At 42.2% G+C, this 16,731-nt stretch overlaps 1 protein-coding gene across 6 annotated transcripts in view; it reads right to left on the bottom strand.

Moving 5' to 3' along the window:
• LOC149163932 (uncharacterized) overlaps positions 1 to 16,731 on the bottom strand; it is a 416,091-nt gene that overhangs the window by 162,136 nt on the left and 237,224 nt on the right. The gene's annotated exons all lie outside the window — the stretch shown is intronic.

The raw sequence follows: 16,731 nt of genomic DNA, 5'->3' as shown, positions 1-16,731 counted from the left end.
AAATCCGAAGAACCAAGTTCTCACAAAGACAATGCACAAATCCTAGATGCCCCAAATGATCTTCTCCTCCTTTTAAAAGGCTCGATAGATAGATCTCCAATCTTCTAGAAGTATTTTATTTTAATATTTTATTATTATTCTAAAAGCTCCCCTTGACTTCATCTAAGTGACTTTTAATTTTATTTTATTTCACTCAAGTCACTTTTGGCCTTTTTCCTTCAATTAATCATTTTCCCCTTCTTTATGTAATTAAGTGACTAATTAAAGTCACTTTTAATCTGGGAAAAAAGGTAAATCGCCCACCTTACTTTCTCTGAACAATGGAAGCCACTTCTCAACATCCCATCTTGTAGATCTTCTCGCTCTGCTTCCAACGAGCTATTAAATTAAGGTGTTCCATCAAATATTTTTCCAGAACACCACCTTAAACATAATTAATTAATGTTAGGCTCAATAATAACCCCATTTTACAAGAATTATCGAAATGCAATAGATCCAAAAGCAAATTGTGCGGAACTAACCCTAGTGATGGATCATCAAATACGCCAAGCAAATGTCAGCGGACCCCATAAAACTCCTCAAAACCCCTCTGGGACGTCTGATGATATAATCCTGCCCATGTGACTTGGCCATCACGTACCCTAGAAATCCATCCTGGTTGTACTATAGAGGAAACAAAAAATGTGGACATTACAGATGCCAATAAACAATTTAATCATTTGGCTTTTCAAATTTTAACAAGTGGTCCACATGTCACGTCCCCCAATGTGTGGGGCAGGCTCCCGACATTTCCCACACTACTGAGATGGGGGGATGCATGGGGAAACATTTCCCAATGCCCCCTTTTGGGGAAACAAAGAGAAAAACCAGGGGGAAAGTTGCCCCACTATGGGGGATGCAATTCCCAAAAAGGGGTGCCCCCTTCAAAATGGGAGGCTTTTGGGCATCCCCCCTCTAAAGGGGAACGTCTGAGCATGCCCCCTGAATTTTGCCTAAAAATGATAATTTATGAGTGGGGAAGCCTAATGTTCAATCTTAGGGCTATATTAATGCTATGTAATTAATGATAATGTTAAATTCTTAAAGTAAAAGTCACATTCTTTTTTATCTTCCATTTTCATGGATCAAAAGGAAAGATAAAGCAGAAAGTCACTTTTCAACTTTTTTGTTAGAAAATGAGTACCAAGGACAAGTGTTCCTAAGGCTTGGTGTCTAGCCTAGGAAAGAGTGTCCTAATGTGACCCCCTTTACTTGACTTTATGGGAAATAAAGTTAAAGTGAGTTTATAAAGTCATAAAGTGACTTTAAGAGAAATAAAGTCATAAAGTCATAAAGTAGCTTTTGAGTAATTAATGAAAAGGGGACTAAGGGGAAAAAGTGTCTCATGGGTCAATGAGAGATTAGATCTCCACCCTTAATCTAATTGGCTAAGATCTAATCTCATCCATTAGATCTTAAGGCTAGGTCTCTCTTCTTAATGAGAGAACAAAAGGGAAAAAGTAAAGGGGAAAAGGAACCATTTGCACAATTAATGTGAATCGCATGAGTTCATTTCCAACCAACCATTGGTTGAGAAAATAGTTAACTTGACTCCACCTTCAGTTGATCGTACCTTTCCCGTAGAGAGTGAACTTCATACCGCTCATGTTCTTTTCGTTTCTTCATATTCCAATGACCTGGGGGGCAATCCTCACATTCCAACAACAAAGGGGGACAATCCTCCCATTCCCATGGCACAAGGAGGAAATCCTCTCGTTCCTATAGCATAGGGGAGCAATCCTCTCACTTCCATTGCACAAGGGGCAGTTCTCCCTTTCCCATGACATCCCCTCCAAGTTGTATGGTCACTTCCTTTGATTGGAGTCGACTGGTAGGATATCATCTTCCTCCTTACGTGCCCTTCCAAATCATAGTACATGCTTATAATATGCTTGTACCTAGCACAGTCATAGACGAAGGCACATTCGTCGGTATTCTCTCCTCCACTACTTGGCAAGCTTTCGGCTCTCCGCAGCTTGTGCCCGTTACCCAGAATCTGTTGCCTTTTAATAGAGGAACCAGTCAACCATTAGGGATCCTTCCTAAGTTGCCTATTACTTTGGGAGGAAACATTGTCTTTAAAGATGTGATGGGCATCCAAGGCCCTTTGGATCTTAATTTACCCCTGGAGCGGGACTATGTTTATGACATGGGAGCTCTTGTCTCTTCACTCTTTCATGTGATGTGTTTCCCACATGAAGGAAAAATCGTGACCATTGACCAACTTTCATTCATTAGTCCTAATTTGACTCCTAATCAACTAGCTTCCCTAAATGGTCCTTATATGTAAGTGGTATCTCCCCCGCCACAGATTAATTATGTGGCAACCTATTCTATGCCTGTGTCTAATGATCATCTAGTAGGTGATGTAGTGCATAATGTACTGGGGACATTGGAGCCTGATCTTTCCATTAGATTACTTGATATGTATCCCTTCCAGAGTATTGTTCTCCCATCTGATGAGAACCTCTTGGAAGCCATGGCCTTCTACAGGTCATGATCAAGTAGTCGGACCAGAGTTCCATTTCTTGTGTCAAGCTCCTTAAAAAATGAAACAAGGTTCCTAGAGTAGAGTTCCTTGTCTCGTGTCAAGCTCCTTAAAAAATGAAACAAGGTTCCCGGAGCAGAGTTCCTTTTCTTGTGGCAAGCTCTTTAAAAAATGAAACAACGTTCCCGGAGCAGAGTTCCTTGTCGTGTGTCAAGCTCCTTAAAAAATGAAACAAGGTTCCCGGAGCAAAGTTCATTTTCTTGTGTCAAGCTCCTTAAAAAATGAAACAAGGTACCCACAGCAGAGTTCCTTGACTTGTGTAAAGCTCCTTAAAAAATGAAACAAAGTTCCCAAAGCATGGTTCATTTTCTTGTGTCAAGCTCCTTAAAAAATGAAACAAGGTTCCCGTAGCAGAGTTCTTTTTCTTGTGTCAAGATCCTTAAAAAATGTGTTAAGTTTAGGTATGTTCTATGCTTAGAGCAATTTATTTCAATTTTCATAGTTAGCTCAATATCTTTTCCAAATTAGCAATCACATCAACATTAAATTAAACTGCAGATAGAACATAAACATAAATTGTAGAAGACAAGCCAAGACAAGAGGACACAAGATGTGGCACTAGACAGGGACAAACCCCAATGTGGGGAAACCCTTGATCAATTCTTCTTATATGTTCTTCAATAGTTCAGCAGAGAGAGATAGTACAAATACATTTGAAGTCAACACTTTGACTTGCCAAAATGAGAGATCAGACATCAGAGATCTTCACCATGAAGATAACACAATGCAGCAGATGATAGGCCTAGAGCAGCTCAACCAATTGCCCAGAATACTGAAGCTTTCCTTTTATAACGCTCTTCCTCCTTTGCTACTTCACTGATCATGTCAAGTTTGCCCATCTGGCAACTTGTGTAAGCTGAAAGGACTGAAGCATTTCATAGCAAACCTGGACACTGAATAGAGCACAAACGCTGTGAGCTACAGCATTCTAAATCAACCCCACACTCCATCTATTGACTGCAACTTGCTTGCACACATTTGCTCCAACGATAACCTACCTTCTAGGGTCTGAACGCAGAACTTAAGGAGACCTCCAACTGTTGGCTATGGCCTGCGGCCTAGCCCAACAGTTGACTGTAACCTAGTCCCTTCATATAATGATCCAATCAGCCTTCAAGCAACAGCGCCATAGTTCCTCATCATTGGATACTTTTTCCCAGCATATCATACCCAAACATGGCCCTGCTATCACCTACAACAACAGCAGCTAGGTGACTGTGTAAGGCTTCTTTCTGGACAGCAACCAACTGTTAGTATTTCCTATGACCATCCTCCTGAAGCTGTGGATCATCCTCTAGTTGTGAAACAGCAAGTAAGGGCTTCCTAGAACAGTCATCCTCAATTGCGGATTGAGGCCTTTGCTGATAGCGTATTTAAGACACCTTATTACAGCGAATAAGGGCTTCTTGGTCACCCTTCAATGCGTATAAAGGTCACCTCTTCTTGACAGCGTTTAGGGCTTATGACTGTGCTTTGAAACAACAGTTAGGGCATCTCCCTTTAGCCCTACGTTTAGATTTCTTCCTAACTATTTGAGGGCTTCCTTATGACAGCATAATACATCTCCCTTTTGCCTATGGCCAGATCTCCTCACTGCACTTCCAGTGTATAGGACTCTTCTCCTAGAGTCTCCATTATGACAGCGTATTAGAACCTTTAAGGATTGCAGATTAGGAGCTCCATAAACACCGGATCAAGGTTCTCTTCTTGTTGCGTTTGAGGGTCTCTTGAGACAGCAAATTAGGGTCCCTTCATGACCTATGGCTAGGGCATTTGGGACAGCATATGAGGGCTTTACCTTCAGCTGTGTGAAGGCCTCTTTTACTGCGGCTAGGGCTCCCTCTAGGATTCCTTAGATTTGCGTTGAAGCTCCCTTAGGCTAGAGAGCCTTTCCTTGGCTGTGTTGAGGGCTTACACTTCACTGCCCTTCTTGACTGCGGCTAGGGCACATCCAAGACTTCTCCTTTAGGGCTGCGTAGAAGGCATCTCCTCTAGACCTCCCCTTCCACCAAAAACCCAAACAAGTGGAGAGTGAGATCACAAGAGATGAGTGTTAAATGACTTGAAGGCCACCTCTATTTATACTAAAACGTTGAGCACAAGTGGGGTTTATTTGGTTGCTGGCCAACCTTGACGAATTGTCCCATAACACAAATAAATTCATATCTCCATGAATACTTATCGGAATCGGATGATCTTTAGATCAATCCTACACCTCCCGATGAGAGGGATCCAAGAAAATATCAACTTCCATTAATAAGATGACCCACATGGAGTTTGGCCCTAGTTGCCAATTTTAACAAAATGAAACAAGGTTTCCAGAGCAGAGTTCCTTTTCTTGTGTCAAGCTCCTTTAAAAAGGAAACAAGGTTCCTTGAGCAGAGTTCCTTTTCTAGTGTCAAGCTCATTAAAAAATCAAACAAGGTCTATGAGCATAGTTCTATTGATGTGTCAAGCTCATTAAAAAATGAAACAGATACCCTTCAATTCGAGTCTTTGACTAGATCTCGTAAATTCTCAGTGGAGTCTTTCACTTGATCTCATAAATGAACCTTCATTCCATCCACCTATTAGTAACTAGTAGTTTACTTAGGTGCATGAAATGAAGCTTGGGGGGCATGTGCCTAAGATTAAGTCATTATGTTGGGGGCATGCATACTTACTCTCAAGCATAGTTTTTCCTTGTTTGAAGCTTGTGTAAAAATGAAACTACTTTCAAGTACTCTCAAGCATAGTTTCTGCATGTTTCAAGCTTAGGTAAAAATGAAACCAATCCACTTCAAGCATAGTTCCCCATGTTTCAAGCTTGTGTAAAAATGAAACCATTCTTCTTTTAAACCCTGTGATTTCCATTTTCATCGGCCTATTTCTACCATATGAGCCTTGGTTTTCTCATTCCATCGTCACCATTTGCTTGGCTAATCATATGCTTTCACTTGTGTGTTTTACCCTTTCCTAAAGAACCATTGCGATGAGTGGTCTTATTAGCCAGCCTCTTAACCTCTATGTGTTTTGAGCAGTTCCATCATGACTGGAACTAGTTGCTACCTTTTATACCACTCGTTCCTCTAAGAGGAGTCCTCTTTCAGCTCTTTTCAAACTCCCAAAACATGAAAAGATTGTCAAGCACTTGTCTTTTCGAACTCGTTAAAGTAAATGAAAAGATGTCTACTCAGTATAAGTTTAGCCCTTTTTCGAACTAAGCTAGACTATTTCCGAAAAAGAAATACCTTAGTCGAACATGGCTAAGAGGTTCTCCTGAGTATTGTTTTTTGCCTTCCCGGACTCAAGAGACTATTTACAAAAAGGAACCTTTGTAGTTTTCTTTTTGCCTATTTTTCAAACTCTCTAAACATAAAAAAGAAGCCGAGTTAGACCTCTGTTAGACTCATAAAAACATCAAACAACGATGGACTCATCAAACATGACAAGACCGAACCACTCCTTCTCAAGGTTCGTTAAACATACTCGGAGGGATTCATTTGAAGGATGAACTTACAGATCAAGCATATGTTATCCTCCTCAAGCTTGTTAAAAAATAAAGAGGTATTGACCAACAATGGTTCGGGAAATTGGGAAAATTGGATACTCCACCAATAATGATAGTGAGTCGCTCACGAACACGACATTCTTCGACTTCATCTTCGTGGCTATTGGGTTGGGAAATCTACTTGTCTTTTGGTTCATCATACCATTTCAAAGCCTCCATTTTCGGTTTTGGGTCAATGATCTGCCAACTTCGTTCAGTGTCGCTGATGTGTTGAAGAGAAATCATTTAGTTGATATCTGCTACGATACTCTTAAGCCTTCATTCCATGTATGTCGTTCTTGAACCAGTTCCACATTGAAGTCAATCTATCTCAAATCATGATACCCGTTTCGTGTTGTTGATGGGAGATCCATCAAGGCCCTCCTATGACGAGTCGCTTCTTGTCGACATCAGCTCATTATCTAGGAAGTTGACTTAGAAACTCTTCTTTCAGTACCTTGGAGCTTGTTTACATCAATGGAAATTTTCCTCGCTCTCATCAACAAGTTTTCATCATTGGCCTTCGACCGACAGATTTTGTGTGGTGTTTGACTTCAACGCATTCATTCACACCATATGGATGGTACTATCGTACCTTGAGAGCCATTAACACCATCGGTGGTTTCTCTCGTGTCTGTTAACAGCTTACATCGTTGGTCGGTAATTAGATGGTGTCTGCCATGTTCGACTCCAACTCCTTTATTTGCATGGCAAGACTCATACATTGGACAATCAAGTGAACGAGATAGAAGACCCCGGATCTAGTTTCATCCATTTGGGTTATGATTTCAGGTTTAATAAGAGATTGCAAGGCATGATCCCTATGATCCTACAAACAGTCATCCAATCATGGGTCCACCTTTTTTCATTAGTGAGCATGTCTTATTGACCATTGTAGATGTAGTGTTAGCTTATGTGTTGAGCATGGGTATCCCTCCCTCAGCAAAGATATCATGATGTAAATGTATTGTAACAGATGATGATCATGTTGAGAAATCTAGGGCATCAGTAGTTGGGAGATTTCTCTTCTTGATAATTGCTTGAGATATACTTTTACTTCTTGGATTAAGATCTTCTCTTTGTTACATTATTATTGTGTTCTTTTCATCAAGACAATTACCAAATAAACAATAGACGACAAGAGACACAGTATGTAGGCTAGTTAGCCAGGGCCAAAACCTCTCACTCTTTGAGAGGAAAACCCAATCAGAAATTCTTCTTATAGATCTTCAATTGACGAATACCAAGACTATGACAATGACCCTTGACATTAGAGTCCTCCCAAGACCAAGTCACTAGCCTCCTAGATGTTCTTCCTCTTCCCTTTCTTAGCTTCCTTCTAGAGTCTCGAACTGCTCTTCTCGGCTTCCCCAGAGAATCTTAGTCCCTTCTCTTCACACTGCTCTTCGCAGCCTCCCTAGAGAATCTCGATCTCTTAGCTTAACCTTACTCTAAAAACTCTAGAACACTCTTCGCTCCTTCATTAGTCTCTTCAAGACAAAGAGACCTATAGCACTTCTCCTTGGCTTCCTCTTGCGAGATTCTATACCCAAACAAGGTCACCTCAATGCAGCAGCAAGTTCTTCAACCTTCTCTCTATGCCCTTGGACTTGCTTCCTTCCCACATGGGAGAGTATACAAGCCCAAATCAAAATCCCAGAAGAATCCCTTCCTTCGCTATCCTTCCTTTGTTCTTCGTTTTTCTTGTCTAGTCCTTTATTTGCACTTATGTTTGTAAGCTCTTCTTCACCCAATTGCTTGCCTTCAAGTGAAGCCAAGTGTGGCTATATATACACATTGTCTCATGTCCCTTAGGCTGACATGATCACTTGAGGAACAATCGACATGATCTTCTAGGTTTCTCCATTCGTTGTTGGCCGACTTGAAGAGGACTAGTGACAAGGTCTTGGAGGAATACTTTACATAGACAAGTGTGACTCTTTACAATGTGTAACATGTCTCCATTACATGACAACGACTCTTTTATTCTTTTATGACTAGATGACAAAATTCCTAAAGGCTCTCAATGGGAGCCTTGACTCAAAAATAAAATCTCTTGCTCATGAAACCCATGATGCAAGCATTACAATAATTTTATTTTTCTTCTTTACATCTCTTTACATAAAATCACAATTACATGTCATTATGAAGACCGAACCTAGTTACACTTTTCAACAAATCCGACCAGTTGATTTTGATCTCAACTTGCCACAAGGCAAAGCACTTCAATCATCAGTTGCAATTTCTGCATTTGCGTTAGGGGGCAATCTGTTATAGGCCATTTTGTCACATCGGCTCAATAGGCCTACAAATTGGATCAATCAACATCCATGAACACCTTGTCATTATCCCTACGCAAAGCCCTAAGCATGACTCTCTCAAATCCCTAAGTTTATGACATTGACTGCTTCATTATAGTGCTTTTAAGCCCCAGTGCACCTTGGCCCTTTAGGGACCTACGTTCAGCAACAAGGTGCTCAATTCTGCACCTGCTCTGATTAGAGCAAGTTTGCCCTTGCTGGGGGGTGCACAGATTCTAGAAATTAGGAAAAAATAAAAAGAATCCTGAAGCTTCCTCTTCCAGAAGATTCCAAGAGTTGTTACAACCATTTACCTTGGATAAGAACTTCAAATCCTATCTCCCCTACCTTGGAGTTTTCACCTCTTATCCCTTGAGCTCATCCTCCCATAAAGAGTGGATCTCAAGCCTAGATTGGTAAATGGATAAGAATTCCTAAACTACCATCCTCTCCTATATATTTACTGCCATCCACAAGCTAGAGGTTGGCTTTTGGAGATTACTCATACCCTTGTACAGCTGTTTGTATCATAAGAGAGTTATCATTCCCATGCATTAGGATGGTTTTGAGGTGTACATTGTGGCAAGGAAGGACAAGTCAACTTGGGAGGCTTCCACTTTTGGTTGGAAACACTCTCCCTTTCATATTAATACAAAGAGTATACGAATTAGGGAGTCGAGAATGATGGCGCGATTACTCCCGCTCTACAACGATTCCGATTTCGGGTAGGGTTCCCAGGTCTACTGATACAGGTTGAGGGCTACGCCCTTACACTCTTCACCTTGCGAGAGTCTCAGGGATCCTCGGTTGTCCTCTTTTTCATCACCCTTCTTAGCATCTGGCACTGGGTCTTCCACTTGCACATCACGATCAATCGACAGGTCAATGGACATGGAGGTAGATCTGGTTGACTATACGGACGACCTGTATGTATTTGTGCCCATCTGGACTACATCGCCCCCTCCCCTGTCGGATGCGTCGTTGTCTGCGCCCCCGGTCTCCTTTGTCGATTACCCTAGGGCCATTACACCGTCATTTCCAACTGGCCCTAGCTCCTCGTGTCTGGATGTCTCCCTGCCTACAGACTCGCAACCTTGGTCGGGTTCTGATTACCCTCCCCCTTCTCCGACATCCCTACATTTCCTGGCTACATGCCTTGACTCCACCTCCCCCTCTTACCCATTGGGTTACTCATCTATTCCTCCTGTTGTTGATTTCCCTCACTTTTTGCTATCAGAACCAGCATCTCCCCCCCCCCAATCACCTCCCAGGGCCTCCTCCTCTTCAGCCGGAAACTGTGAAAATTTCTAAACTGAAATTCTACTACTGCAGCAACTAATTTATTTCACCTACTTATTATTCACAATAAGTTATTTACGAAATACCTTCAACAAATATTAAAATAAATTCTACTGCAGTTATCACACAATTACCTAAAGAAAAATACATGCACAAGAACCAATCACATCAACAGTCATTTTTGGACAATTATCCCCGAAAAAAACCAATGTGGGAAAACTGGTGCAGCAGATGAGGGCTTTATTAATCTTCAGCAGCAATTGCTTTTACAAGGAATGATTTTATAGAGAAACTGAAAGAAAACACTTTAAAGTTTAGAATTTCCGTTTGAGACCTTCTGACACTTTGAGACCCTGCTCCCACTTCTGCATCACCCCTGCGTCACTCTGTGTGGCCTAGCGTGGCTCTGAGTGGCTTTGTGTCCCTCTACGTCAGCCTGCATAAGCTCTACGTCTCTCCTCTGGACTGCATTTATCTCTATGTTGTCTCCCACTGTCCCTGCGTCAACTCCTCCTCAGTCATTGCCTACTGCTGATGCCCTCCTCTTCCTCCACCCTACAACTCTCCCTCTGAAATCGATCTCCTCTACTTGAGAATCGATTTTCCTTGAGATACTGAGAATCTGTCATTGTGTCTCCAAATGATCCTCAAGTCTTCTCTTATACTTTTCCTGTTGATGAATCAACAACCGAGATTAAGTGCTTAATCAACGGCCAAGATTAAAACAGACTTGATCCCCATCTATTAGAAGCTTCTCACCCTTATCTTTATTAATAACCATTAATATTTTTATTTTCCTAAGTTTAGACTTAGGAACCCATATAAAATATTAGTTATTTTAATAACTCCTCATCCGGGTGGAATTTCTCAAAATGATTTATGGGTCTTGGATATCTCATGTGCCTTAGCCTCTCCTCCGAATTTCAAGGCTATAGCACATTCGATGCTACCAAAAATCAACACTCCCTCCTAGCGAGAAATGTGCTCTAACAGTATTTCACTATAGAAACATCACACTGATCTTCCGCATCGGTACCTGTGTTGATGCTTGGTCTGCTGCCTCACATCCCATGCACTGCTACTTCCTGTACTGCTGCCCATGACACTATCGCTACCACTGCAGCACTTGTACTGCAGCTCCCTCTCAACATGTTGCGTCATGTTGCCCATGACATTGCCACTGCCACTATTGCACCTATATTGTAGCTCCCTCTCAACATGCTGCAGCATGCCACTGCTAACTACTCCACTGCAACTCCTGACACTTATCCATTTCTGCTACTGAAATGGATTCTTTACCATCCCCATCTTCTCCCGGAAATAAACGAACTTTGTTCTTCCTAGAGCCTTGGTGAGGATGTCTGCCACCTGTTCTCCTATAAGAGTGTATCTCAATTGTATTCCTCCTCGTTGGACACAGTGTCTGACAAAGTGACACCTGATATCAATGTGCTTTGACCAATCATGAAATATTGGATTCTAAGAGAGCTTGATGCAACACTGATTATCACACATGATCCTGGGCGCTTCCATCCTTCTCCGGAATAGATTCACAAGCAATTTCCTAAGCCATATGGCTTCGCACAAAGTTGTGCTAGCTACCATATATTCTGCTTCAGCTGAGCTTAGAGCCATGGATTTTTGTTTCCTACTGCACCAGGATGTCATTCCTGATCCAATGTTGAAACAGTACCTAGTTGTACTTTTCCGATCTACTGAACTTCCATCCCACTCTGCATTAGTGAACACACTCAGCCTGATGTCATTTCCTCTGGTGTACAATAGTCAACGCTCAATTGTTCCTTGTATATAGTTGAGAACATGTTTGGTTGTTGCCTAGTGCGCCCTCTTCAGTTCCACCATAACTAAGGGTGCTGACAGCGTAACAAATGTCTAGTCTAGTATTGACAAGATACATCAAGGACCCTATAAGTTGTGTGTACAAGGTGGGATCAACGTCTTTATCTTCTGATGCATTAATCTTCTTCCAGTTGGTGCTCATTGGCGTAGCCATAGGTCTACAATTTTGCATCTTGAATCTCTTCAAGATTTTTGTAGCATATCTCCCTTGTCCAAGGAAGATCTCACCCTTCTGCTGCCAAACTTCCAACCCCAGGAAATAATGCATCTGTCCCAAATCCTTCATGTCGAATCTGTGGCTAGGTTCTTCTTACAGTCTTTAATGAGCTTGGATGATCCTATCAGGAAGAGATCATCCACATATAACACTAGGATTAGAGGCTTATTCTCTATGACCAGATAGTAGAGAATAGGGTTTGCATCACTCTTGGTGAACACCATCTTCTGCAAATAGCCATCAATTCAAAAGTACCATGCCCTAGGTGCCTATTTAAGCCCATACAAGGCTTTCTTTAATCTGCATACATGAGATTTCTTCTCATGTGTCTCAAAACCTTCTGGTTGTTCAATGCATACTTCCTCTTCTATTACCCCATTCAAGAATGTCATCTTGACATCCATCTGATGAATCTCCCACCCCATCTGTGCTGCAAGAGATATCACAGTTCTAATAGAAGTATACCTGGCTACTGAGGCGAAGGTTTCTTCATAGTCTATCACTTCCTTCTGAGTATACCCCTTAGCCACAAACCTGGCTTTGTATTTCTCCACACTGTCGTCTGCAGCATATTTGACCTTGTAGATCCATCTCAATCCTACCATTGATCTGTCCTAAGGTCTTGGTACCACTTCCCAGACATCATTGACCATTATAGAGTTGTATTCCTCCACCATAGCATCCACCCATACATGATGTTGAACAGCCTCCTAAAAACTAGAAGGTTCCCCAACCTGAGCTACTAAGGTCTCGTATATGTTTGGCTGTCTTTGCTCCCTTTTACTATTCATGGGTGCACCAATGAAGTCTTCTGTATCTTGTAGAATATGTCGGAGTTCCCAGCTCGTTCTTCCACTAGTAATAGGCACATCTATCAACTCTTCCTCCTCCTAAGATTCCTCTTGTTCTGAAGCTTTATCTTCAAGAGAATTTCTGGTACTAGTTTCCGCTAGTTGAAGTGGTTTGACCAACGACTCGTCTTTCGACTACTACTTGGAAGGCATTTCTCAGGATTTCCTGAAAGCTCTATCCTCCATGAACTTTACATCTTGCCGAACTACTACCTTCCTACTCCATGGAAGATAGACTCTATATGCCTTAGCATTCTCTCTATATCCTACAAGATATCCTTTCTCAACAGTTTGATCTAATTTCTTCCTCTTCTCCTTGGGTATACGCAATACGCTAAACTCCCAAATATCCTGAAATAACTGACTTCAGGTGTCTTCCTGATGAAGGCCTTCTCCGGAGTGATTTTGGCCAATGCCTTGTGACGAGTCCTATTCTGGACATATACTGTCATGTTGCATCCTTCTGCCCACAGCAATTTAGGCCTATCTTGATCATACAGCATTGCCCTAGTTGATTCCACAATAGTCATGTTTTTCCTTTTTGCTACTCCATTCTGCTCTGGATTGTAGGGAGTTGTCCACTCTCTTCTGATTCCTTCCTTAGCGCAAAAATCGGTGAAGTCCTTGTCAACATACTCTCCACCATTGTCTGAGCACAACACTTTTATCTTCTTTCCTGTCAGATTCTCCACTAGAGCCTTGAACTCTTTGAATCGACCGAAAACCTCATCCTTGGTTTTCAGAAAGTAGATCCAAGTCTTCCTAGAATGGTCATCGATGAAGGTGACGAAGTATTCGGCACCACTAAGAGCTTTTGTGGACATCGGTCCACAGATGTCTGAGTGTATCAATCCTAGCACACTCTTAGCCCTATTGTTACTTCTGGAAAATGTTGCTTTGGCATACTTGCCCAGAGTGCACCCTCTACATACATCATCTCGTTCAGTACTAAGATCTGGAACTCCTGATACTGTTTTCCTGAGAATTCTCAGAGCCCCATGGTGTAAGTGTCCCATCCTCCTGTGCCATAGTTCATTCAAATCTTTGTCTCCATTACTGCCTATCAGTGCCATTGGTGATTCTAGTTGCAACCTGTACAACCTGTTACTTCTGATTCCAATCTGGGCCTTCTTTTTCCAACTCGGGTGTTTGACATATACTTTCTCCTTAATGAAGAAAACGTCATAGCCCTTGTTTTGAAGTTGAGATACGGAAAGTAAGTTCATCCCCAATCCTGGCACATGCAGCACATTGGTTGCTCGAAGCCGCTCTCTTGCTTCGGTTTGAAAAACTATAGTACCTCTTCCTACTGGAGTACACTTTTCCTTATTCCCCATGGTGATCTGAAAATTCATTCTTTCTTCCTGATAATCTGAAAAACATTCTCGGATTCTTGTCATATGCCAAGAAGCTCCATTATCTATATACCAAACTTCTAAGGAGGCAGATCTTGCTAAGCAAGCGACTTCTTCTTCTAATCTGGAAGCTAACATAGAATAATCGTAATTTATGTCCCTTGTGCATTCTTCTAGAAATCTATGCGAGTCCCCTTGAGTGGATGCCTCTGCATCATGCTCTTGACCCATAATCGATTTTCCTCTCCTGTTGCCAGATCTCTGCTCTGATACCATGTGAAAATTTCTAAACTGAAATTCTACTACTGCAACAACTGATTTATTTCACCTACTTATTATTCACAATAAGTTATTTACGAAATCCCTTCAGCAAATATTAAAATAAATTCTACTGCAGTTATCACACAATTACCCAGAGAAAAATACATGCACAAGAACCAATCACATCAACACAGTTATTTTTGGACAATTGTCCCCAGAAAAACCCAATGTGGGAAAACCGGTGCAGCAGATGAGGGCTTTATTAATCTTCAGCAGCAATTGCTTTTACAAGGAATGATTTTACAGAGAAACTAAAAGAAAACACCTAAGACTTTCCCTTTGAGACCTTCTGACACTTTGGAGACCCTGCTCCCACTTCTGTGTCACCCCTACATCACTCTGCGTGGCCCAACGTGGCTTTTAGTGGCTTTGCGTCCCTCTGCATCAGCCTACGTAAGCTTTGTGTCTCTCCTCTGGACTGCGTCTCTCTTTGCGTTGTCATCTCTTTATCACATTGCATCTCGACATATGCACCTGAATCGCCTCCCCTGTCTTGTCCCCCTCCCATTTTCACCAATACTCCTCCTTCCTTCCCAGACCCCCCCTGACTATCCCTTCAACAGAGGCATCAGACTCTTCGCATCCATCCCACTCCTACAATCTTCGCTCCTTGGACAAATCCTCTTCCATGGATGTCTGTGGAATTGGTATCATCCCTCCCCTTAAGCCCCCTAAATCATCTCAGGGCAGACACTCCTCCATATCCAAAGCCATCCATCAAGCTGGTATCGACGTAGCTGAAGGCCGACAACTCGCTATTGATTGGGTTCTACTTCTTAGAGCACAGAGCACCTTACCATCATCTCCCCCATCAAGTGGTTATCCCTTAATTGTCATGGACTGGCTAGCCATGCCAAAAAACTAGCCTTCAAGAGACTTATGGAAACTGAATGGGTGGATGTCCTATTCCTTCAGGAAACTTATGGAAACTGAATGGGTGGATGTCCTATTCCTTCAAGAAACCCTTGGCCTTATTGATATGGTTATACCTATGCTGGAATCACTTGTACCTAGATGGCAATTTCATGCCCTAGATGTTCGAGGGCGATTTGGGGGCATTGCCTTTGGGTTTAATCCTAGATCGGTAAGGCTATCAAATGTTTGGGGTGGGAATGGCTTCATTGGTGCTGATATTTTCTCATCCGACCTGGGAATGGAGATTAGATTGATTAATGTGTATGGCCCCTGCCACAACCAAGCTTCTTTTTGGGAACAGGTCCTCAATTCTACCCTATTACAAGCTGATAATATCATTCTGGGAGGTGACCTCAATTTTTCCATTGGACATGTTGAATCATGGGGGCACAATGCTCAGATTGATCCTTTATCTGATACTTTGGAGGCTCTTCTAGATGATCACCGGCTTATTGATATTCCCATGGCTCGACTTCAACCTACCTGGAGGAACCGAAGGACTGGAGAGGCCATGTTGGCTCAAAGGCTGGACCGTTTTCTCATCAAGGAACCGCTTATTGGGGCCCTTTATAACTACAGGCAGTGGGTTGGATCGGGGGGCCTATCTGATCATTCTCCCATTTATCTTGATATTGTTGGTCATGCTCGCAAACCAAAAGCCCCCTTTAAATTCAATGCCACTTGGTTAAAGGACTTAGACTATATCTGATTAGTCTCAGACTTTTGGAAGACTCGCCCTCCTGATTCTGGTCGAACCATTTCAGAAGGCTTCTCCAACAACCTTCTTAAACTTAAGCAATTAACCATTGACTGGGCCCATAACAAGAGAAAGATGGATGATCTTAAACTCCAATCTATTGAGACTGAGCTCGCCAACCTGGAAGATGCTAATGGGATGGGCTATTCATCTACTGATGCCAAGTCCCACCTCATTGAACTGGAGATCGAAAGGGATAGGATTCTAAAAGACAGAGAGGAAACTTGGCGACTCAGGAGCCGTGCCATCTGGCTAAAAGAGGGAGATGATAATACAAAATTCTATCACCAATATGCAAATGGGCGTCGAGCGATCAACACCATCTAGCAGATGACCAATGAAGAAGGTCAGAGAGTTCACTCATTCAATCAACTTGCATCACTCAGCACCTCACACTTCAGAAATCTTTACAAGGCCCCACAGGAAGCAACATTGGCAGAAATTATCAGGGTGGCTGGTCTTTTTCCTTGGTTTGTTGATCAGGAGGCAGCTGAGGATCTATACAAGCTGGTTTCTATGGGGGAGCTGGAGAACACCTTAAAATGGTTTAAAAAGGACAAGAGCCCTGGCCCTGACGGATGGCCGGTTGAATTCTACTTGGCCTTCTTTGAATTACTGGGGAAAGATCTGCTCCATATTATTGAAGATTGTCGAACCAGTGGTCGAATGTATGAGGCTTTCAATTCGACCTTCATTTCCCTCATCCCTAAATCTGATTCCCCTGAGTCTTTCAATGACTT

Source organism: Pinus tabuliformis, chromosome 5_1, assembly GCF_031772625.1.
Source record: "Pinus tabuliformis cultivar Carrire ecotype Pingquan chromosome 5_1, CPIR1, whole genome shotgun sequence".
NCBI classification, from domain to species: Eukaryota; Viridiplantae; Streptophyta; class Pinopsida; order Pinales; family Pinaceae; genus Pinus; species Pinus tabuliformis.
The sequence above is the reverse complement of the archived record's forward strand: the minus strand, read 5'-3'. Positions and strand labels throughout refer to the sequence as shown.